The sequence below is a fragment of the Phalangium opilio genome, unplaced genomic scaffold (genome assembly GCF_054372755.1).
Source record: "Phalangium opilio isolate 3A_F unplaced genomic scaffold, DU_Popi_V2 ptg001170l_1, whole genome shotgun sequence".
Classification (NCBI taxonomy): Eukaryota; Metazoa; Arthropoda; class Arachnida; order Opiliones; family Phalangiidae; genus Phalangium; species Phalangium opilio.
The window spans coordinates 4,034,801-4,056,919 of NW_028324255.1; the positions used below are offsets into that span (position 1 = coordinate 4,034,801).

Here is a 22,119-nt window from a genome sequence, read left to right on the forward strand (position 1 = left end):
ACACCGCTCCCGGATGGGCTCGAACCACCGACCTTTCGGTTAACAGCCGAACGCACTAAGCATTGCGCAATGGAAGCTTAGAATTTAAAATGTTGTCAGGTATTGTGGAAAACTTATGACTTTTTACGCTACATCTGAGACCCCACAACACCTCTCCTGGGTGAGCTTGAACCACCAATTTTTCGGTTAACAGCTGAACGCGCTAACCATTGCGCCACGGAAGCCCAAAAATTCAATGGTCTTCAGGTATTGTGGAAAAACTTTGACTTATTACGTTACTTATAAAACTTAACACCAACGTTCCCGGGTGGGCTGGAACCACCAACCTTTCGATAAACAGATGAACGCGATAACCATTGCGCACCGGAAGCCCAAAAATTAAACGGATGTCAGGTATTGTGGAAATCTTATGACTTTTTACGCTACATCTGAGACCCTACAACACCTCTCATGGGTGGGCTCGAACCACCAACCTTTCGGTTAACAGCCGAACGCGCTAACCATTGCGCCACGGAAGCCCAAAAATTAAATGGTCGTCAGGTATTGCTGAAAAACTTTGGCTTTTTACGTTACATTTGAGATCTCGCAACTCCGCTCCCGGGTGGGCTCGACCCACCAATTTTTCGGTTAATAGCCGAACGCGCTAACCATTGAGCCACGGAAGCTCAGAAATTAAATGGTTGTCAGGTATTGTGGAAAACTTATGACTTTTTACGCTACATCTGAGACCCCACAACATCTCTCCCGGGTGGGCTCGAACCACCAACCTTTCGGTTATAAGCTGAACGCGCTAACCTTTACGCCACGGAAGCCCAAAAATTAGATGTTCGTCAGGCATTGTGGAAAAACACCGACTTTTTACGTTACATCTGAGACCTCACAACACTGCTCCCGGATGGGCTCGAACCACCAACCTTTCGGTTAACAGCCGAACGCGCTAACCATTGCGCCACGGAAGCCCAAAAATTAAATGTTCGTCTGGTATTGTGCAAAAACACTGGCTTTTTACGTTACATCTGAGACCTCACAACACCGCTCCCGGGTGGGCTCGAACCATCAACCTTTCGGTTAACAGCTGAACGCGATAACCATTGCGCAACGGAAGCCCAAATATTAAATGGACGTCAGGTATTGTGGAAAAACTTTGACTTTTTACGTCACATCTGAGACCTCACAACACCGCTCCCGGATGGGCTCGAACCACCAACCTTTCGGTTAACAGCCGAACGCGCTAACCATTGCGCCACGGAAGCCCAAAAATTAAATGTTCGTCTGGTATTGTGCAAAAACACTGGCTTTTTACGTTACATCTGAGACCTCACAACACCGCTCCCGGGTGGGCTCGAACCATCAACCTTTTGGTTAACAGCTGAACGCGATAACCATTGCGCAACGGAAGCCCAAATATTAAATGGACGTCAGGTATTGTGGAAAAACTTTGACTTTTTACGTCACATCTGAGACCTCACAACACCGCTCCCGGATGGACGCGAACCACCAACCTTTCGGTTAACAGCCGAACGCGCTAACCATTGCGCCACGGAAGCCCAAAAATTAAATGGTCGTCAGGTATTGCTGAAAAACCTTGGCTTTTTACGTTACATTTGAGATCTCGCAACACCGCTCCCGGGTGGGCTCGACCCACCAACCTTTCGGTTAATAGCCGAACGCGCTAACCATTGAGCCACGGAAGCTCAGAAATTAAATGGTTGTCAGGTATTGTGGAAAACTTATGACTTTTTACGCTACATCTGAGACCTCACAACACCGCTCCCGGATGGGCTCGAACCACCAACCTTTCGGTTAACAGCCGAACGCGCTAACCATTGCGCCACGGAAGCCCAAAAATTAAATGTTCGTCTGGTATTGTGCAAAAACACTGGCTTTTTACGTTACATCTGAGACCTCACAACACCGCTCCCGGGTGGGCTCGAACCACCAACCTTTCGGATAACAGCCGAACGCGCAAACCATTGAGCCACGGAAGCTCAGAAATTGAATGGTTGTCAGGTATTGTGGAAAACTTATGACTTTTTACGCTACATCTGAGACCTCACAACACCGCTCCCGGATGGGCTCGAACCACCAACCTTTCGGTTAACAGCCGAACGCGCTAACCATTGCGCCACGGAAGCCCAAAAATTAAATGTTCGTCTGGTATTGTGCAAAAACACTGGCTTTTACGTTACATCTGAGACCTCACAACACCGCTCCCGGGTGGGCTCGAACCATCAACCTTTTGGTTAACAGCTGAACGCGATAACCATTGCGCAACGGAAGCCCAAATATTAAATGGACGTCAGGTATTGTGGAAAAATTTGACTTTTTACGTCACATCTGAGACCTCACAACACCGCTCCCGGATGGGCTCGAACCACCAACCTTTCGGTTAACAGCCGAACGCGCTAACCATTGCGCCACGGAAGCCCAAAAATTAAATGGTCGTCAGATATTGCTGAAAAACTTTGGCTTTTTACGTTACATTTGAGATCTCGCAACACCGCTCCCGGGTGGGCTCGACCCACCAACCTTTCGGTTAATAGCCGAACGCGCTAACCATTGAGCCACGGAAGCTCAGAAATTAAATGGTTGTCAGGTATTGTGGAAAACTTATGACTTTTTACGCTACATCTGAGACCCACAACATCTCTCCCGGTAGGACTCGAACCACCAACCTTTCGGTTAACAGCCGAACGCGCTAACCATTGCGCCACGGAAGCCCAAAAATTAAATGTTCGTCAGGCATTGTGGAAAAACACCGACTTTTTACGTTACATCTGAGACCTCACAACACCGCTCCCGGATGGGCTCGAACCACCAACCTTTCGGTTAACAGCCGAACGCGCTAACCATTGCGCCACGGAAGCCCAAAAATTAAATGTTCGTCTGGTATTGTGCAAAAACACTGGCTTTTTACGTTACATCTGAGACCTCACAACACCGCTCCCGGGTGGGCTCGAACCACCAACCTTTCGGATAACAGCCGAACGCGCAAACCATTGAGCCACGGAAGCTCAGAAATTAAATGGTTGTCAGGTATTGTGGAAAACTTATGACTTTTTACGCTACATCTGAGACCTCACAACACCGCTCCCGGGTGGGCTCGACCCACCAACCTTTCGGTTAATAGCCGAACGCGCTAACCATTGAGCCACGGAAGCTCAGAAATTAAATGGTTGTCAGGTATTGTGGAAAACTTATGACTTTTTACGCTACATCTGAGACCTCACAACACCGCTCCCGGATGGGCTCGAACCACCAACCTTTCGGTTAACAGCCGAACGCGCTAACCATTGCGCCACGGAAGCCCAAAAACTAAATGTTCGTCTGGTATTGTGCAAAAACACTGACTCTTTACGTTACTTCTGAGACCTCACAACACCGCTCCCGGGTGGGCTCGAACCACCAACCTTTCGGTTAACAGCTGAACGCCATAACCATTGCGCAACGGAAGCCCAAATATTAAATGGACGTCAGGTATTGTGGAAAAACTTTGACTTTTTACGTCACATCTGAGACCTCACAACACCGCTCCCGGATGGGCTCGAACCACCAACCTTTCGGTTAACAGCCGAAGGCGCTAACCGTTGCGCCACGGAAGCCCAAATATTAAATGGACGTCAGGTATTGTGGAAAACTTATGACTTTTTACGCTACATCTGAGACCCCACAACATCTCTCCCGGGTGGGCTCGAACCACCAACCTTTCGGTTATAAGCTGAACGCGCTAACCTTTACGCCACGGAAGCCCAAATATTAGATGTTCGTCAGGCATTGTGGAAAAACACCGACTTTTTACATTACATCTGAGACCTCACAACACCGCTCCCGGATGGGCTCGAACCACCAACCTTTCGGTTAACAGCCGAACGCGCTAACCATTGCGCCACGAAAGCCCAAAAATTAAATGTTCGTCTGGTATTGTGCAAAAACACTGGCTTTTTACGTTACATCTGAGACCTCACAACACCGCTCCCGGGTGAGCTCGAACCATCAACCTTTCGGTTAACAGCTGAACGCGATAACCATTGCGCAACGGAAGCCCAAATATTAAATGGACGTCAGGTATTGTGGAAAAACTTTGACTTTTTACGTCACATCTGAGACCTCACAACACCGCTCCCGGATGGGCTCGAACCACCAACCTTTCGGTTAACAGCCGAACGCGCTAACCATTGCGCCACGGAAGCCCAAAAATTAAATGGTCGTCAGGTATTGCTGAAAAACTTTGGCTTTTTACGTTACATTTGAGATCTCGCAACACCGCTCCCGGGTGCGCTCGACCTACCAACCTTTCGGTTAATAGCCGAACGCGCTAACCATTGAGCCACGGAAGCTCAGAAATTAAATGGTTGTCAGGTATTGTGGAAAACTTATGACTTTTTACGCTACATCTGAGACCCCACAACATCTCTCCCGGGTGGGCTCGAACCACCAACCTTTCGGTTATAAGCTGAACGCGCTAACCTTTACGCCACGGAAGCCAAAAAATTAGATGTTCGTCAGGCATTGTGGAAAAACACCGACTTTTTACGTTACATCTGAGACCTCACAACACCGCTCCCGGATGGGCTCGAACCACCAACCTTTCGGTTAACAGCCGAAAGCGCTAACCATTGCGCCACGGAAGCCCAAAAATTAAATGTTCGTCTGGTATTGTGCAAAAACACTGGCTTTTTACGTTACATCTGAGACCTCACAACACCGCTCCCGGGTGAGCTCGAACCATCAACCTTTCGGTTAACAGCTGAACGCGATAACCATTGCGCAACGGAAGCCCAAATATTAAATGGACGTCAGGTATTGTGGAAAAACTTTGACTTTTTACGTCACATCTGAGACCTCACAACACCGCTCCCGGATGGGCTCAAACCACCAACCTATCGGTTAACAGCCGAACGCGCTAACCATTGCGCCACGGAAGCCCAAAAATTAAATGGTCGTCAGGTATTGCTGAAAAACTTTGGCTTTTTACGTTACATTTGAGATCTCGCAACACCGCTCCCGGGTGGGCTCGACCTACCAACCTTTCGGTTAATAGCCGAATGCGCTAACCGTTGCGCCACGGAAGCCCAAATATTAAATGGACGTCAGGTATTGTGGAAAAACTTTGACTTTTTACGTCACATCTGAGACCTCACAACACCGCTCCCGGATGGGCTCGAACCACCAACCTTTCGGTTAACAGCCGAACGCGCTAACCATAGCGCCACGGAAGCCCAAAAATTAAATGTTCGTCTGGTATTGTGCAAAAACACTGACTCTTTACGTCACATCTAAGAAATCACAACACCGCTCCCGGATGGGCTCGAACCACCAACCTTTCGGTTAACAGCTGAACGCGCAAACCATTGAGCCACGGAAGCTCAGAAATAAACTGGTTGTCAGGTATTGCGGAGAAACTATGACTTTTTAAGTTACTTATAAAACTTAACACCAACGTTCCCGCGTGGGCTTGAGCCACCAACCTTTCGGATAACAGCCGAACGCGCTAATCATTGAGCCACGGAAGCTCAGAAATTAAATGGTTGTCAGGTATTGTGGAAAACTTATGACTTTTTACGCTACATCTGAGACCCCACAACATCTCTCCCGGGTGGGCTCGAACCACCAACCTTTCGGTTATAAACTGAACGCGCTAACCTTTACGCCACGGAAGCCCAAAAATTAGATGTTCGTCAGGCATTGTGGAAAAACACCCACTTTTTACGTTACATCTGAGACCTCACAACACCGCTCCCGGATGGGCTCGAACCACCAAACTTTCGGTTAACAGCCGAACGCGCTAACCATTGCGCCACGGAAGCCCAAAAATTAAATGTTCGTCTGGTATTGTGCAAAAACACTGACTTTTTACGTTACATCTGAGACCCTACAACACCTCTCATGGGTGGGCTCGAACCACCAAACTTTCGGTTAACAGCCGAACGCGCTAACCATTGCGCCACGGAAGCCCAAATATTAAATGGACGTCAGGTATTGTGGAAAAACTTTGACTTTTTACGTCACATCTGAGACCTCACAACACCGCTCCCGGATGGGCTCGAACCACCAACCTTTCGGTTAACAGCCGAAGGCGCTAACCGTTGCGCCACGGAAGCCCAAATATTAAATGGACGTCAGGTATTGTGGAAAAACTTTGACTTTTTACGTCACATCTGAGACCTCACAACACCGCTCCCGGATGGGCTCGAACCACCAACCTTTCGGTTAACAGCCGAAGGCGCTAACCGTTGCGCCACGGAAGCCCAAATATTAAATGGACGTCAGGTATTGTGGAAAAACTTTGACTTTTTACGTCACATCTGAGACCTCACAACACCGCTCCCGGATGGGCTCGAACCACCAACCTTTCGGTTAACAGCCGAACGCGCTAACCATTGCGCCACGGAAGCCCAAATATTAAATGGACGTCAGGTATTGTGGAAAAACTTTGACTTTTTGCGTCACATCTGAGACCTCACAACACCGCTCCCGGATGGGCTCGAACCACCAACCTTTCGGTTAACAGCCGAAGGCGCTAACCGTTGCGCCACGAAAGCCCAAAAATTAGATGTTCGTCAGGCATTGTGGAAAAACACCCACTTTTTACGTTACATCTGAGACCTCACAACACCGCTCCCGGATGGGCTCGAACCACCAAACTTTCGGTTAACAGCCGAACGCGCTAACCATTGCGCCACGGAAGCCCAAAAATTAAATGTTCGTCTGGTATTGCGCAAAAACACTGACTTTTTACGTTACATCTGAGACCCTACAACACCTCTCATGGGTGGGCTCGAACCACCAAACTTTCGGTTAACAGCCGAACGCGCTAACCATTGCGCCACGGAAGCCCAAATATTAAATAGACGTCAGGTATTGTGGAAAAACTTTGACTTTTTACGTCACATCTGAGACCTCACAACACCGCTCCCGGATGGGCTCGAACCACCAACCTTTCGGTTAACAGCCGAACGCGCTAACCATTGCGCCACGGAAGCCCAAAAACTAAATGTTCGTCTGGTATTGTGCAAAAACACTGACTCTTTACGTCACATCTAAGACCTCACAACACCGCTCCCGGATGGGCTCGAACCACCAACCTTTCGGTTAACAGCTGAACGCGCAAAACATTGAGCCACGGAAGCTCAGAAATAAACTGGTTGTCAGGTATTGCGGAGAAACTATGACTTTTTAAGTTACTTATAAAACTTAACACCAACGTTCCCGCGTGGGCTTGAGCCACCAACCTTTCGGATAACAGCCGAACGCGCTAACCATTGAGCCACGGAAGCTCAGAAATTAAATGGTTGTCAGGTATTGTGGAAAACTTATGACTTTTTACGCTACATCTGAGACCCCACAACATCTCTCCCGGGTGGGCTCGAACCACCAACCTTTCGGTTATAAACTGAACGCGCTAACCTTTACGCCACGAAAGCCCAAAAATTAGATGTTCGTCAGGCATTGTGGAAAAACACCCACTTTTTACGTTACATCTGAGACCTCACAACACCGCTCCCGGATGGGCTCGAACCACCAAACTTTCGGTTAACAGCCGAACGCGCTAACCATTGCGCCACGGAAGCCCAAAAATTAAATGTTCGTCTGGTATTGTGCAAAAACACTGTCTTTTTACGTTACATCTGAGACCCTACAACACCTCTCATGGGTGGGCTCGAACCACCAAACTTTCGGTTAACAGCCGAACGCGCTAACCATTGCGCCACGGAAGCCCAAATATTAAATGGACGTCAGGTATTGTGGAAAAACTTTGACTTTTTACGTCACATCTGAGACCTCACAACACCGCTCCCGGATGGGCTCGAACCACCAACCTTTTGGTTAACAGCCGAACGCGCTAACCATTGCGCCACGGAAGCCCAAAAACTAAATGTTCGTCTGGTATTGTGCAAAAACACTGACTCTTTACGTCACATCTAAGACCTCACAACACCGCTCCCGGATGGGCTCGAACCACCAACCTTTCGGTTAACAGCTGAACGCGCAAAACATTGAGCCACGGAAGCTCAGAAATAAACTGGTTGTCAGGTATTGCGGAGAAACTATGACTTTTTAAGTTACTTATAAAACTTAACACCAACGTTCCCGCGTGGGCTTGAGCCACCAACCTTTCGGATAACAGCCGAACGCGCTAACCATTGAGCCACGGAAGCTCAGAAATTAAATGGTTGTCAGGTATTGTGGAAAACTTATGACTTTTTACGCTACATCTGAGACCCCACAACATCTCTCCCGGGTGGGCTCGAACCACCAACCTTTCGGTTATAAACTGAACGCGCTAACCTTTACGCCACGAAAGCCCAAAAATTAGATGTTCGTCAGGCATTGTGGAAAAACACCCACTTTTTACGTTACATCTGAGACCTCACAACACCGCTCCCGGATGGGCTCGAACCACCAAACTTTCGGTTAACAGCCGAACGCGCTAACCATTGCGCCACGGAAGCCCAAAAATTAAATGTTCGTCTGGTATTGTGCAAAAACACTGTCTTTTTACGTTACATCTGAGACCCTACAACACCTCTCATGGGTGGGCTCGAACCACCAAACTTTCGGTTAACAGCCGAACGCGCTAACCATTGCGCCACGGAAGCCCAAATATTAAATGGACGTCAGGTATTGTGGAAAAACTTTGACTTCTTACGTCACATCTGAGACCTCACAACACCGCTCCCGGATGGGCTCGAACCACCAACCTTTTGGTTAACAGCCGAACGCGCTAACCATTGCGCCACGGAAGCCCAAAAACTAAATGTTCGTCTGGTATTGTGCAAAAACACTGACTCTTTACGTCACATCTAAGACCTCACAACACCGCTCCCGGATGGGCTCGAACCACCAACCTTTCGGTTAACAGCTGAACGCGCAAAACATTGAGCCACGGAAGCTCAGAAATAAACTGGTTGTCAGGTATTGCGGAGAAACTATGACTTTTTAAGTTACTTATAAAACTTAACACCAACGTTCCCGCGTGGGCTTGAGCCACCAACCTTTCGGATAACAGCCGAACGCGCTAACCATTGAGCCACGGAAGCTCAGAAATTAAATGGTTGTCAGGTATTGTGGAAAACTTATGACTTTTTACGCTACATCTGAGACCCCACAACATCTCTCCCGGATGGGCTCGAACCACCAACCTTTCGGTTATAAACTGAACGCGCTAACCTTTACGCCACGAAAGCCCAAAAATTAGATGTTCGTCAGGCATTGTGGAAAAACACCCACTTTTTACGTTACATCTGAGACCTCACAACACCGCTCCCGGATGGGCTCGAACCACCAAACTTTCGGTTAACAGCCGAACGCGCTAACCATTGCGCCACGGAAGCCCAAAAATTAAATGTTCGTCTGGTATTGTGCAAAAACACTGACTTTTTACGTTACATCTGAGACCCTACAACACCTCTCATGGGTGGGCTCGAACCACCAAACTTTCGGTTAACAGCCGAACGCGCTAACCATTGCGCCACGGAAGCCCAAATATTAAATAGACGTCAGGTATTGTGGAAAAACTTTGACTTTTTACGTCACATCTGAGACCTCACAACACCGCTCCCGGATGGGCTCGAACCACCAACCTTTCGGTTAACAGCCGAAGGCGCTAACCGTTGCGCCACGGAAGCCCAAATATTAAATGGACGTCAGGTATTGTGGAAAAACTTTGACTTTTTACGTCACATCTGAGACCTCACAACACCGCTCCCGGATGGGCTCGAACCACCAACCTTTTGGTTAACAGCCGAACGCGCTAACCATTGCGCCACGGAAGCCCAAAAACTAAATGTTCGTCTGGTATTGTGCAAAAACACTGACTCTTTACGTCACATCTAAGACCTCACAACACCGCTCCCGGATGGGCTCGAATCACCAACCTTTCGGTTAACAGCTGAACGCGCAAAACATTGAGCCACGGAAGCTCAGAAATAAACTGGTTGTCAGGTATTGCGGAGAAACTATGACTTTTTAAGTTACTTATAAAACTTAACACCAACGTTCCCGCGTGGGCTTGAGCCACCAACCTTTCGGATAACAGCCGAACGCGCTAACCATTGAGCCACGGAAGCTCAGAAATTAAATGGTTGTCAGGTATTGTGGAAAACTTATGACTTTTTACGCTACATCTGAGACCCCACAACATCTCTCCCGGGTGGGCTCGAACCACCAACCTTTCGGTTATAAACTGAACGCGCTAACCTTTACGCCACGAAAGCCCAAAAATTAGATGTTCGTCAGGCATTGTGGAAAAACACCCACTTTTTACGTTACATCTGAGACCTCACAACACCGCTCCCGGATGGGCTCGAACCACCAAACTTTCGGTTAACAGCCGAACGCGCTAACCATTGCGCCACGGAAGCCCAAAAATTAAATGTTCGTCTGGTATTGTGCAAAAACACTGACTTTTTACGTTACATCTGAGACCCTACAACACCTCTCATGGGTGGGCTCGAACCACCAAACTTTCGGTTAACAGCCGAACGCGCTAACCATTGCGCCACGGAAGCCCAAATATTAAATAGACGTCAGGTATTGTGGAAAAACTTTGACTTTTTACGTCACATCTGAGACCTCACAACACCGCTCCCGGATGGGCTCGAACCACCAACCTTTCGGTTAACAGCCGAAGGCGCTAACCGTTGCGCCACGGAAGCCCAAATATTAAAAGGACGTCAGGTATTGTGGAAAAACTTTGACTTTTTACGTCACATCTGAGACCTCACAACACCGCTCCCGGATGGGCTCGAACCACCAACCTTTCGGTTAACAGCCGAACGCGCTAACCATTGCGCCACGGAAGCCCAAATATTAAATGGACGTCAGGTATTGTGGAAAAACTTTGACTTTTTACGTCACATCTGAGACCTCACAACACCGCTCCCGGATGGGCTCGAACCACCAACCTTTCGGTTAACAGCCGAACGCGCTAACCATTGCGCCACGGAAGCCCAAAAACTAAATGTTCGTCTGGTATTGTGCAAAAACACTGACTCTTTACGTCACATCTAAGACCTCACAACACCGCTCCCGGATGGGCTCGAACCACCAACCTTTCGGTTAACAGCTGAACGCGCAAACCATTGAGCCACGGAAGCTCAGAAATAAACTGGTTGTCAGGTATTGCGGAGAAACTATGACTTTTTAAGTTACTTATAAAACTTAACACCAACGTTCCCGCGTGGGCTTGAGCCACCAACCTTTCGGATAACAGCCGCACGCGCTAACCATTGAGCCACGGAAGCTCAGAAATTAAATGGTTGTCAGGTATTGTGGAAAACTTATGACTTTTTACGCTACATCTGAGACCCCACAACATCTCTCCCGGGTGGGCTCGAACCACCAACCTTTCGGTTATAAACTGAACGCGCTAACCTTTACGCCACGAAAGCCCAAAAATTAGATGTTCGTCAGGCATTGTGGAAAAACACCCACTTTTTACGTTACATCTGAGACCTCACAACACCGCTCCCGGATGGGCTCGAACCACCAAACTTTCGGTTAACAGCCGAACGCGCTAACCATTGCGCCACGGAAGCCCAAAAATTAAATGTTCGTCTGGTATTGTGCAAAAACACTGACTTTTTACGTTACATCTGAGACCCTACAACACCTCTCATGGGTGGGCTCGAACCACCAAACTTTCGGTTAACAGCCGAACGCGCTAACCATTGCGCCACGGAATCCCAAATATTAAATAGACGTCAGGTATTGTGGAAAAACTTTGACTTTTTACGTCACATCTGAGACCTCACAACACCGCTCCCGGATGGGCTCGAACCACCAACCTTTCGGTTAACAGCCGAAGGCGCTAACCGTTGCGCCACGGAAGCCCAAATATTAAATGGACGTCAGGTATTGTGGAAAAACTTTGACTTTTTACGTCACATCTGAGACCTCACAACACCGCTCCCGGATGGGCTCGAACCACCAACCTTTCGGTTAACAGCCGAACGCGCTAACCATTGCGCCACGGAAGCCCAAAAACTAAATGTTCGTCTGGTATTGTGCAAAAACACTGACTCTTTACGTCACATCTAAGACCTCACAACACCGCTCCCGGATGGGCTCGAATCACCAACCTTTCGGTTAACAGCTGAACGCGCAAAACATTGAGCCACGGAAGCTCAGAAATAAACTGGTTGTCAGGTATTGCGGAGAAACTATGACTTTTTAAGTTACTTATAAAACTTAACACCAACGTTCCCGCGTGGGCTTGAGCCACCAACCTTTCGGATAACAGACGCACGCGCTAACCATTGAGCCACGGAAGCTCAGAAATTAAATGGTTGTCAGGTATTGTGGAAAACTTATGACTTTTTACGCTACATCTGAGACCCCACAACATCTCTCCCGGGTGGGCTCGAACCACCAACCTTTCGGTTATAAACTGAACGCGCTAACCTTTACGCCACGAAAGCCCAAAAATTAGATGTTCGTCAGGCATTGTGGAAAAACACCCACTTTTTACGTTACATCTGAGAAATCACAACACCGCTCCCGGATGGGCTCGAACCACCAAACTTTCGGTTAACAGCCGAACGCGCTAACCATTGCGCCACGGAAGCCCAAAAATTAAATGTTCGTCTGGTATTGTGCAAAAACACTGACTTTTTACGTTACATCTGAGACCCTACAACACCTCTCATGGGTGGGCTCGAACCACCAAACTTTCGGTTAACAGCCGAACGCGCTAACCATTGCGCCACGGAAGCCCAAATATTAAATGGACGTCAGGTATTGTGGAAAAACTTTGACTTTTTACGTCACATCTGAGACCTCACAACACCGCTCCCGGATGGGCTCGAACCACCAACCTTTCGGTTAACAGCCGAACGCGCTAACCATTGCGCCACGGAAGCCCAAAAACTAAATGTTCGTCTGGTATTGTGCAAAAACACTGACTCTTTACGTCACATCTAAGACCTCACAACACCGCTCCCGAATGGGCTCGAACCACCAACCTTTCGGTTAACAGCTGAACGCGCAAAACATTGAGCCACGGAAGCTCAGAAATAAACTGGTTGTCAGGTATTGCGGAGAAACTATGACTTTTTAAGTTACTTATAAAACTTAACACCAACGTTCCCGCGTGGGCTTGAGCCACCAACCTTTCGGATAACAGCCGAACGCGCTAACCATTGAGCCACGGAAGCTCAGAAATTAAATGGTTGTCAGGTATTGTGGAAAACTTATGACTTTTTACGCTACATCTGAGACCCCACAACACCGCTCCCGGATGGGCTCGAACCACCAAACTTTCGGTTAACAGCCGAACGCGCTAACCATTGCGCCACGGAAGCCCAAAAAGGTTAGTGGCTCAAGCCCACCCGGGAACGTTGGTGTTAAGTTTTATAAGTAACGTAAAAAGTCATAGTTTCTCCGCAATACCTGACAGACAGTTTATTTCTGAGCTTCCGTGGCTCAATGGTTTGCGCGTTCAGCTGTTAACCGAAAGGTTGGTGGTTCGAGCCCACCCGGGAGAGATGTTGTGGGGTCTCAGATGTAGCGTAAAAAGTCATAAGTTTTCTACAATACCTGACAACCATTTAATTTCTGATCTTCCGTGGCTCAATGGTTAGCGCGTTCGGCTATTAACCGAAAGGTTGGTGGGTCGAGCCCACCCGGGAGAGATGTTGTGGGGTCTCAGATGTAGCGTAAAAAGTCATAGTTTCTCCGCAATACCTGACAACCATTTAATTTCTGAGTCTCCGTGGCGCAATGGTTAGCGCGTTCGGCTGTTAACCGAAAGGTTGGTGGTTCGAGCCCATCCGGGAGCGGTGTTGTGAGGTCTCAGATGTAACGTAAAAAGTCGGTTTTTTTCCACAATGCCTGACGAAAATCTAATTTTTGGGCTTCCGTGGCGTAAAGGTTAGCGCGTTCAGCTGTTAACCGAAAGGTTGGTGGTTCGAGCCCACCCGGGAGAGATGTTGTGGGGTCTCGGATGTAGCGTAAAAAGTCATAAGTTTTCCACAATACCTGACAACCATTTAATTTCTGAGCTTCCGTGGCTCAATGGTTAGCGCGTTCGGCTATTAACCGAAAGGTTGGTGGGTCGAGCCCACCCGGGAGAGATGTTGTGGGGTCTCAGATGTAGCGTAAAAAGTCATAAGTTTTCCACAATACCTGACAACCATTTAATTTCTGAGTTTCCGTGGCTCAAGGGTTAGCGCGTTCGGCTGTTATCCGAAAGGTTGGTGGCTCTAGCCCACCCGGGAACGTTGGTGTTTAGTTTTATAAGTAACGTAAAAAGTCATAGTTTCTCCGCAATACCTGACAGACAGTTTATTTCTGAGCTTCCGTGGCTCAATGGTTTGCGCGTTCAGCTGTTAACCGAAAGGTTGGTGGTTCGAGCCCACCCGGGAGAGATGTTGTGGGGTCTCAGATGTAGCGTAAAAAGTCATAAGTTTTCTACAATACCTGACAACCATTTAATTTCTGAGCTTCCGTGGCTCAATGGTTAGCGCGTTCGGCTATTAACCGAAAGGTTGGTGGGTCGAGCCCACCCGGGAGAGATGTTGTGGGGTCTCAGATGTAGCGTAAAAAGTCATAGTTTCTCCGCAATACCTGACAACCATTTAATTTCTGAGTCTCCGTGGCGCAATGGTTAGCGCGTTCGGCTGTTAACCGAAAGGTTGGTGGTTCGAGCCCATCCGGGAGCGGTGTTGTGAGGTCTCAGATGTAACGTAAAAAGTCGGTTTTTTTCCACAATGCCTGACGAAAATCTAATTTTTGGGCTTCCGTGGCGTAAAGGTTAGCGTGTTCAGCTGTTAACCGAAAGGTTGGTGGTTCGAGCCCACCCGGGAACGTTGGTGTTAAGTTTTATAAGTAACGTAAAAATCATAGTTTCTCCGCAATACCTGACAGACAGTTTATTTCTGAGCTTCCGTGGCTCAATGGTTTGCGCGTTCAGCTGTTAACCGAAAGGTTGGTGGTTCGAGCCCACCCGGGAGAGATGTTGTGGGGTCTCAGATGTAGCGTAAAAAGTCATAAGTTTTCCACAATACCTGACAACCATTTAATTTCTGAGCTTCCGTGGCTCAATGGTTAGCGCGTTCGGCTGTTATCCGAAAGGTTGGTGGCTCAAGCCCACCCGGGAGCGGTGTTGCGAGATCTCAAATGTAACGTAAAAAGCCGAAGTTTTTCAGCAATACCTGACGTCCATTTAATATTTGGGCTTCCGTTGCGCAATGGTTATTGCGTTCAGCTGTTAACCGAAAGGTTGATCGTTCGAGCCCACCCGGGAGCGGTGTTGTGAGGTCTCAGATGTAACGTAAAAAGCCAGTGTTTTTGCACAATACCAGACGAACATTTAATTTTTGGGCTTCCGTGGCGCAATGGTTAGCGCGTTCGGCTGTTAACCGAAAGGTTGGTGGTTCGAGCCCATCCTTGAGCGGTGTTGTGAGGTCTCAGATGTAACGTAAAAAGTCGGTGTTTTTCCACAATGCCTGACGAACATCTAATTTTTGGGCTTCCGTGGCGTAAAGGTTAGCGCGTTCAGCTTATAACCGAAAGGTTGGTGGTTCGAGCCCACACGGGAGAGATGTTGTGGGGTCTCATATGTAGCGTAAAAAGTCATACGTTTTCCACAATACCTGACAACCATTTAATTTCTGAGCTTCCGTGGCTCAATGGTTAGCGCGTTCGGCTGTTATCCGAAAGGTTGGTGGCTCAAGCCCACCCGGGAACGTTGGTGTTAAGTTTTATAAGTAACGTAAAAAGTCATAGTTTCTCCGCAATACCTGACAGACAGTTTATTTCTGGGCTTCCGTGGCGCAATGGTTAGCGCGTTCGGCTGTTCACCGAAAGGTTGATGGTTCGAGCCCATCCGGGAGCGGTGTTGTGAGGTCTCAGATGTAACGTAAAAAGTCGGTTTTTTTTCCACAATGCCTGACGAAAATCTAATTTTTGGGCTTCCGTGGCGTAAAGGTTAGCGCGTTCAGCTGTTAACCGAAAGGTTGGTGGTTTGAGCGGTGTTGTGAGGTCTCAGATGTGACGTAAAAAGTCAAAGTTTTTCCACAATACCTGACGTCCATTTAATATTTGGGTTTCCGTTGCGCAATGGTTATCGCGTTCAGCTGTTAACCGAAAGGTTGATGGTTCGAGCCCATCCGGGAGCGGTGTTGTGAGGTCTCAGATGTGACGTAAAAAGTCAAAGTTTTTCCACAATACCTGACGTCCATTTAATATTTGGGCTTCCGTTGCGCAATGGTTATCGCGTTCAGCTGTTAACCGAAAGGTTGATGGTTCGAGCCCACCCGGGAGCGGTGTGTGAGGTCTCAGATGTAACGTAAAAAGCCAGTGTTTTTGCACAATACCAGACGAACATTTAATTTTTGGGCTTCCGTTGCGCAATGGTTATCGCGTTCAGCTGTTAACCGAAAGGTTGGTGGTTCGAGCCCACCCGGGAGCGGTGTTGTGAGGTCTCAGATGTAACGTAAAAAGTCAGTGTTTTTGCACAATACCAGACGAACATTTAATTTTTGGGCTTCCGTGGCGCAATGGTTAGCGCGTTCGGCTTTTAGCCGAAATGTTGGTGGTTCGAGCCCATCCGGGAGCGGTGTTGTGAGGTCTCAGATGTAACGTAAAAAGTCGGTTTTTTTCCACAATGCCTGACGAAAATCTAATTTTTGGGCTTCCGTGGCGTAAAGGTTAGCGCGTTCAGCTGTTAACCGAAAGGTTGGTGGTTCGAGCCCACCCGGGAGAGATGTTGTGGGGTCTCGGATGTAGCGTAAAAAGTCATAAGTTTTCCACAATACCTGACAACCATTTAATTTCTGAGCTTCCGTGGCTCAATGGTTAGCGCGTTCGGCTATTAACCGAAAGGTTGGTGGGTCGAGCCCACCCGGGAGAGATGTTGTGGGGTCTCAGATGTAGCGTAAAAAGTCATAAGTTTTCCACAATACCTGACAACCATTTAATTTCTGAGTTTCCATGGCTCAATGGTTAGCGCGTTCGGCTGTTATCCGAAAGGTTGGTGGCTCAAGCCCTCCCGGGAACGTTGGTGTTAAGTTTTATAAGTAACGTAAAAAGTCATAGTTTCTCCGCAATACCTGACAACCATTTAATTTCTGAGCTTCCGTGGCTCAATGGTTAGCGCGTTCGGCTATTAACCGAAAGGTTGGTGGGTCGAGCCCACCCGGGAACGTTGGTGTTAAGTTTTATAAGTAACGTAAAAAGTCATAGTTTCTCCGCAATACCTGACAGACAGTTTATTTCTGAGCTTCCGTGGCTCAATGGTTTGCGCGTTCAGCTGTTAACCGAAAGGTTGGTGGTTCGAGCCCACCCGGGAGAGATGTTGTGGGGTCTCAGATGTAGCGTAAAAAGTCATAAGTTTTCTACAATACCTGACAACCATTTAATTTCTGAGCTTCCGTGGCTCAATGGTTAGCGCGTTCGGCTATTAACCGAAAGGTTGGTGGGTCGAGCCCACCCGGGAGAGATGTTGTGGGGTCTCAGATGTAGCGTAAAAAGTCATACGTTTTCCACAATACCTGACAACCATTTAATTTCTGAGTTTCCGTGGCTCAATGGTTAGCGCGTTCGGCTTTTAGCCGAAATGTTGGTGGTTCGAGCCCATCCGGGAGCGGTGTTGTGAGGTCTCAGATGTAACGTAAAAAGTCGGTTTTTTTCCACAATGCCTGACGAAAATCTAATTTTTGGGCTTCCGTGGCGTAAAGGTTAGCGCGTTCAGCTGTTAACCGAAAGGTTGGTGGTTCGAGCCCACCCGGGAGAGATGTTGTGGGGTCTCGGATGTAGCGTAAAAAGTCATAAGTTTTCCACAATACCTGACAACCATTTAATTTCTGAGCTTCCGTGGCTCAATGGTTAGCGCGTTCGGCTATTAACCGAAAGGTTGGTGGGTCGAGCCCACCCGGGAGAGATGTTGTGGGGTCTCAGATGTAGCGTAAAAAGTCATAAGTTTTCCACAATACCTGACAACCATTTAATTTCTGAGTTTCCATGGCTCAATGGTTAGCGCGTTCGGCTGTTATCCGAAAGGTTGGTGGCTCAAGCCCTCCCGGGAACGTTGGTGTTAAGTTTTATAAGTAACGTAAAAAGTCATAGTTTCTCCGCAATACCTGACAGACAGTTTATTTCTGAGCTTCCGTGGCTCAATGGTTTGCGCGTTCAGCTGTTAACCGAAAGGTTGGTGGTTCGAGCCCACCCGGGAGAGATGTTGTGGGGTCTCAGATGTAGCGTAAAAAGTCATAAGTTTTCTACAATACCTGACAACCATTTAATTTCTGAGCTTCCGTGGCTCAATGGTTAGCGCGTTCGGCTATTAACCGAAAGGTTGGTGGGTCGAGCCCACCCGGGAGAGATGTTGTGGGGTCTCAGATGTAGCGTAAAAAGTCATAAGTTTTCCACAATACCTGACAACCATTTTATTTCTGAGCTTCCGTGGCTCAATGGTTAGCGCGTTCGGCTATTAACCGAAAGGTTGGTGGGTCGAGCCCACCCGGGAGCGGTGTTGCGATAATTCAAATGTAACGTAAAAAGCCAATTTTTTTCAGCAATACCTGACGACCATTTAATATTTGGGCTTCCGTTGCGCAATGGTTATCGCGTTCAGCTGTTAACCGAAAGGTTGGTGGTTCGAGCCCACCCGGGAGAGATGTTGTGGGGTCTCAGATGTAGCGTAAAAAGTCATAAGTTTTCCACAATACCTGACAACCATTTAATTTCTGAGCTTCCGTGGCTCAATGGTTATCGCGTTCAGCTGTTAACCGAAAGGTTGGTGGTTCGAGACCACCCGGGAGCGGTGTTGTGAGGTCTCAGATGTAACGTAAAAAGTCAGTGTTTTTGCACAATACCAGACGAACATTTAATTTTTGGGCTTCCGTGGCGCAATGGTTAGCGCGTTCGGCTGTTAACCGAAGGGTTGGTGGTTCGAGCCCATCCGGGAGCGGTGTTGTGAGGTCTCAGATGTAACGTAAAAAGTCGGTTTTTTTTCCACAATGCCTGACGAAAATCTAATTTTTTGGCTTCCGTGGCGTAAAGGTTAGCGCGTTCAGCTGTTAACCGAAAGGTTGGTGGTTTGAGCGGTGTTGTGAGGTCTCAGATGTGACGTAAAAAGTCAAAGTTTTTCCACAATACCTGACGTCCATTTAATATTTGGGTTTCCGTTGCGCAATGGTTATCGCGTTCAGCTGTTAACCGAAAGGTTGATGGTTCGAGCCCACCCGGGAGCGGTGTTGTGAGGTCTCAGATGTAACGTAAAAAGCCAGTGTTTTTGCACAATACCAGACGAACATTTAATTTTTGGGCTTCCGTGGCGCAATGGTTAGCGCGTTCGGCTGTTAACCGAAAGGTTGGTGGTTCGAGCCCATCCGGGAGCGGTGTTGTGAGGTATCAGATGTAACGTAAAAAGTCGGTGTTTTTCCACAATGCCTGACGAACATCTAATTTTTGGGCATCCGTGGCGTAAAGGTTAGCGCGTTCAGCTTATAACCGAAAGGTTGGTGTTTCGAGCCCACCCGGGAGAGATGTTGTGGGGTCTCAGATGTAGCGTAAAAAGTCATAAGTTTTCCACAATACCTGACAACCATTTAATTTCTGAGATTCCGTGGCTCAATGGTTAGCGCGTTCGGCTATTATCCGAAAGGTTGGTGGCTCAAGCCCACCCGGGAACGTTGGTGTTAAGTTTTATAAGTAACGTAAAAAGTCATAGTTTCTCCGCAATACCTGACAACCAGTTTATTTCTGAGCTTCCGTGGCTCAATTGTTTGCGCGTTCAGCTGTTAACCGAAAGGTTGGTGGTTCCATTCCACCCGGGAGAGGTGTTGTGGGGTCTCAGATGTAGCGTAAAAAGTCAAAAGTTTTCCACGATACTTGACGACCATTTCATTTTTGGGCTTCCGTGGCGCAATGGTTAGCGCGTTCGGCTGTTAACTGAAAGGTTGGTGGTTCGAGCCCACCCGGGAGAGATGTTGTGGGGTCTCAGATGTAGCGTAAAAAGTCATAAGTTTTCCACAATACCTGACAACCATTTAATTTCTGAGCTTCCGTGGCTCAATGGTTAGCGCGTTCGGCTGTTAACCGAAAGGTTGGTGGTTCGAGCCCATCCAAGAGCGTTGTTGTGAGGTCTCAGATGTAACGTAAAAAGTCAGGGTTTTTCCACAATACCTGACGAACGTTTTATTTTTGGGCTTCCGTGGCGCAATGGTTGGCGCGTTTAGCAGTTAACCGAAAGGTTGGTGGTTCGAGCCCACCCATGAGAGGTGTTGTAGGGTCTCAGATGTAACGTAAAAAGTCAGTGTTTTTGCACAATACCAGACGAACATTTAATTTTTGGGCTTCCGTGGCGCAATGGTTAGCGCGTTCGGCTGTTATCCGAAAGGTTGGTGGCTCAAGCCCACCCGGGAACGTTGGTGTTAAGTTTTATAAGTAACGTAAAAAGTCATAGTTTCTCCGCAATGCCTGACAACCAGTTTATTTCTGAGCTTCCGTGGCTCAATTGTTTGCGCGTTCAGCTGTTAACCGAAAGGTTGGTGGTTCCATTCCACCCGGGAGAGGTGTTGTGGGGTCTCAGATGTAGCGTAAAAAGTCAAAAGTTTTCCAAGATACTTGACGACCATTTCATTTTTGGGCTTCCGTGGCGCAATGGTTAGCGCGTTCGGCTGTTAACTGAAAGGTTGGTGGTTCGAGCCCACCCGGGAGCGGTGTTGTGAGGTCTCAGATGTGACGTAAAAAGTCAAAGTTTTTCCACAATACCTGACGTCCATTTAATATTTGGGCTTCCGTGGCGCAATGGTTAGCGCGTTCGGCTGTTAACCGAAAGGTTGGTGGTTCGAGCCCATCCGGGAGCGGTGTTGTGAGGTCTCAGATGTGACGTAAAAAGTCAAAGTTTTTCCACAATACCTGACGTCCATTTAATATTTGGGCTTCCGTTGCGCAATGGTTATCGCGTTCAGCTGTTAACCGAAGGGTTGGTGGTTCGAGCCTACCCGGGAGCGGTGTTGTGAGGTCTCAGATGTAACGTAAAAAGTCGGTGTTTTTCCACAATGCCTGACGAAAATCTAATTTTTGGGCTTCCGTGGCGTAAAGGTTAGCGCGTTCAGCTGTTAACCGAAAGGTTGGTGGTTCGAGCCCACCCGGGAGAGATGTTGTGGGGTCTCAGATGTAGCGTAAAAAGTCATAAGTTTTCCACAATACCTGACAACCATTAAATTGCTGAGCTTCCGTGGCTCAATGGTTAGCGCGTTCGGCTATTAACCGAAAGGTTGGTGGGTCGAGCCCACCCGGGAGCGGTGTTGTGAGGTCTCAGATGTGACGTAAAAAGTCAAAGTTTTTCCACAATACCTGACGTCCATTTAATATTTGGGCTTCCGTGGCGCAATGGTTAGCGCGTTCGGCTGTTAACCGAAAGGTTGGTGGTTCGAGCCCATCCGGAAGCGGTGTTGTGAGGTCTCAGATGTGACGTTAAAAGTCAAAGTTTTTCCACAATACCTGACGTCCATTTAATATTTGGGCTTCCGTGGCGCAATGGTTAACGCGTTCGGCTGTTAACCGAAAGGTTGGTGGTTCGAGCCCACCCATGAGAGGTGTTGTAGGGTCTCAGATGTAGCGTAAAAAGTCATAAGTTTTCCACAATACCGGACAACCATTGAATTTCTGAGCTTCCGTGGCGCAATGGTTAGCGCGTTCGGCTGTTAACCGAAAGGTTGGTGGTTCGAGCCCACCCGGGAGCGGTGTTGTGAGATATCAAATGTAACGTAAAAAGCCAAAGTTTTTCAACAATACTTGACGACCATTTAATTTTTGGGCTTCCGTGGCGCAATGGTTAGCGCGTTCGGCTGTTAACCGAAAGGTTGGTGGTTCGAGCCCATCCAGGAGCGGTGTTGTGAGGTCTCAGATGTAAGGTAAAAACCCGTGGTTTTCCACAATACCTGACAACATTTTAAATTCTAAGCTTCCGTTGCGCAATGGTTATCGCGTTCATCTGTTAACCGAAAGGTTGGTGATTCAAGCCCACCCGGGAGCGGTGTTGTGACATCTCAAATTTAACGTTAAAAGCCAAAGATTTTCCACAATACCTGACGACCATTTAATTTCAGAGCTTCCGCGGCTCTATGAAATTGGCGTTCGGCTTTTAACCGATAGTTTGGTGGTTCG

At 48.0% G+C, this 22,119-nt stretch overlaps 13 non-coding genes across 13 annotated transcripts; 4 read left to right on the forward strand and 9 right to left on the reverse strand.

The window, feature by feature from the left end:
- Positions 1-592: 592 nt before the first annotated feature.
- Positions 593-665, reverse strand: TRNAN-AUU (transfer RNA asparagine (anticodon AUU)). The gene has a single exon. It is a non-coding gene; the product is annotated as a tRNA-Asn (tRNA).
- Positions 666-739: 74 nt separating this feature from the next.
- Positions 740-812, reverse strand: TRNAI-UAU (transfer RNA isoleucine (anticodon UAU)). The gene has a single exon. It is a non-coding gene; the product is annotated as a tRNA-Ile (tRNA).
- Positions 813-1,621: 809 nt separating this feature from the next.
- Positions 1,622-1,694, reverse strand: TRNAN-AUU (transfer RNA asparagine (anticodon AUU)). Its single transcript has one exon. It is a non-coding gene; the product is annotated as a tRNA-Asn (tRNA).
- Positions 1,695-2,501: 807 nt separating this feature from the next.
- TRNAN-AUU (transfer RNA asparagine (anticodon AUU)) lies at positions 2,502-2,574 on the reverse strand. Its single transcript has one exon. It is a non-coding gene; the product is annotated as a tRNA-Asn (tRNA).
- Positions 2,575-3,088: 514 nt separating this feature from the next.
- TRNAN-AUU (transfer RNA asparagine (anticodon AUU)) lies at positions 3,089-3,161 on the reverse strand. The gene has a single exon. It is a non-coding gene; the product is annotated as a tRNA-Asn (tRNA).
- Positions 3,162-3,676: 515 nt separating this feature from the next.
- TRNAI-UAU (transfer RNA isoleucine (anticodon UAU)) lies at positions 3,677-3,749 on the reverse strand. Its single transcript has one exon. It is a non-coding gene; the product is annotated as a tRNA-Ile (tRNA).
- Positions 3,750-4,411: 662 nt separating this feature from the next.
- On the reverse strand, positions 4,412-4,484 carry TRNAI-UAU (transfer RNA isoleucine (anticodon UAU)). The gene has a single exon. It is a non-coding gene; the product is annotated as a tRNA-Ile (tRNA).
- A 515-nt stretch (positions 4,485-4,999) lies between these two features.
- Positions 5,000-5,072, reverse strand: TRNAN-AUU (transfer RNA asparagine (anticodon AUU)). Its single transcript has one exon. It is a non-coding gene; the product is annotated as a tRNA-Asn (tRNA).
- Positions 5,073-5,587: 515 nt separating this feature from the next.
- TRNAI-UAU (transfer RNA isoleucine (anticodon UAU)) lies at positions 5,588-5,660 on the reverse strand. The gene has a single exon. It is a non-coding gene; the product is annotated as a tRNA-Ile (tRNA).
- A 7,901-nt stretch (positions 5,661-13,561) lies between these two features.
- TRNAN-AUU (transfer RNA asparagine (anticodon AUU)) lies at positions 13,562-13,634 on the forward strand. Its single transcript has one exon. It is a non-coding gene; the product is annotated as a tRNA-Asn (tRNA).
- A 3,442-nt stretch (positions 13,635-17,076) lies between these two features.
- TRNAN-AUU (transfer RNA asparagine (anticodon AUU)) lies at positions 17,077-17,149 on the forward strand. Its single transcript has one exon. It is a non-coding gene; the product is annotated as a tRNA-Asn (tRNA).
- A 1,250-nt stretch (positions 17,150-18,399) lies between these two features.
- On the forward strand, positions 18,400-18,472 carry TRNAN-AUU (transfer RNA asparagine (anticodon AUU)). The gene has a single exon. It is a non-coding gene; the product is annotated as a tRNA-Asn (tRNA).
- A 2,709-nt stretch (positions 18,473-21,181) lies between these two features.
- On the forward strand, positions 21,182-21,254 carry TRNAN-AUU (transfer RNA asparagine (anticodon AUU)). The gene has a single exon. It is a non-coding gene; the product is annotated as a tRNA-Asn (tRNA).
- The last annotated feature ends 865 nt before the right edge of the window (positions 21,255-22,119 follow it).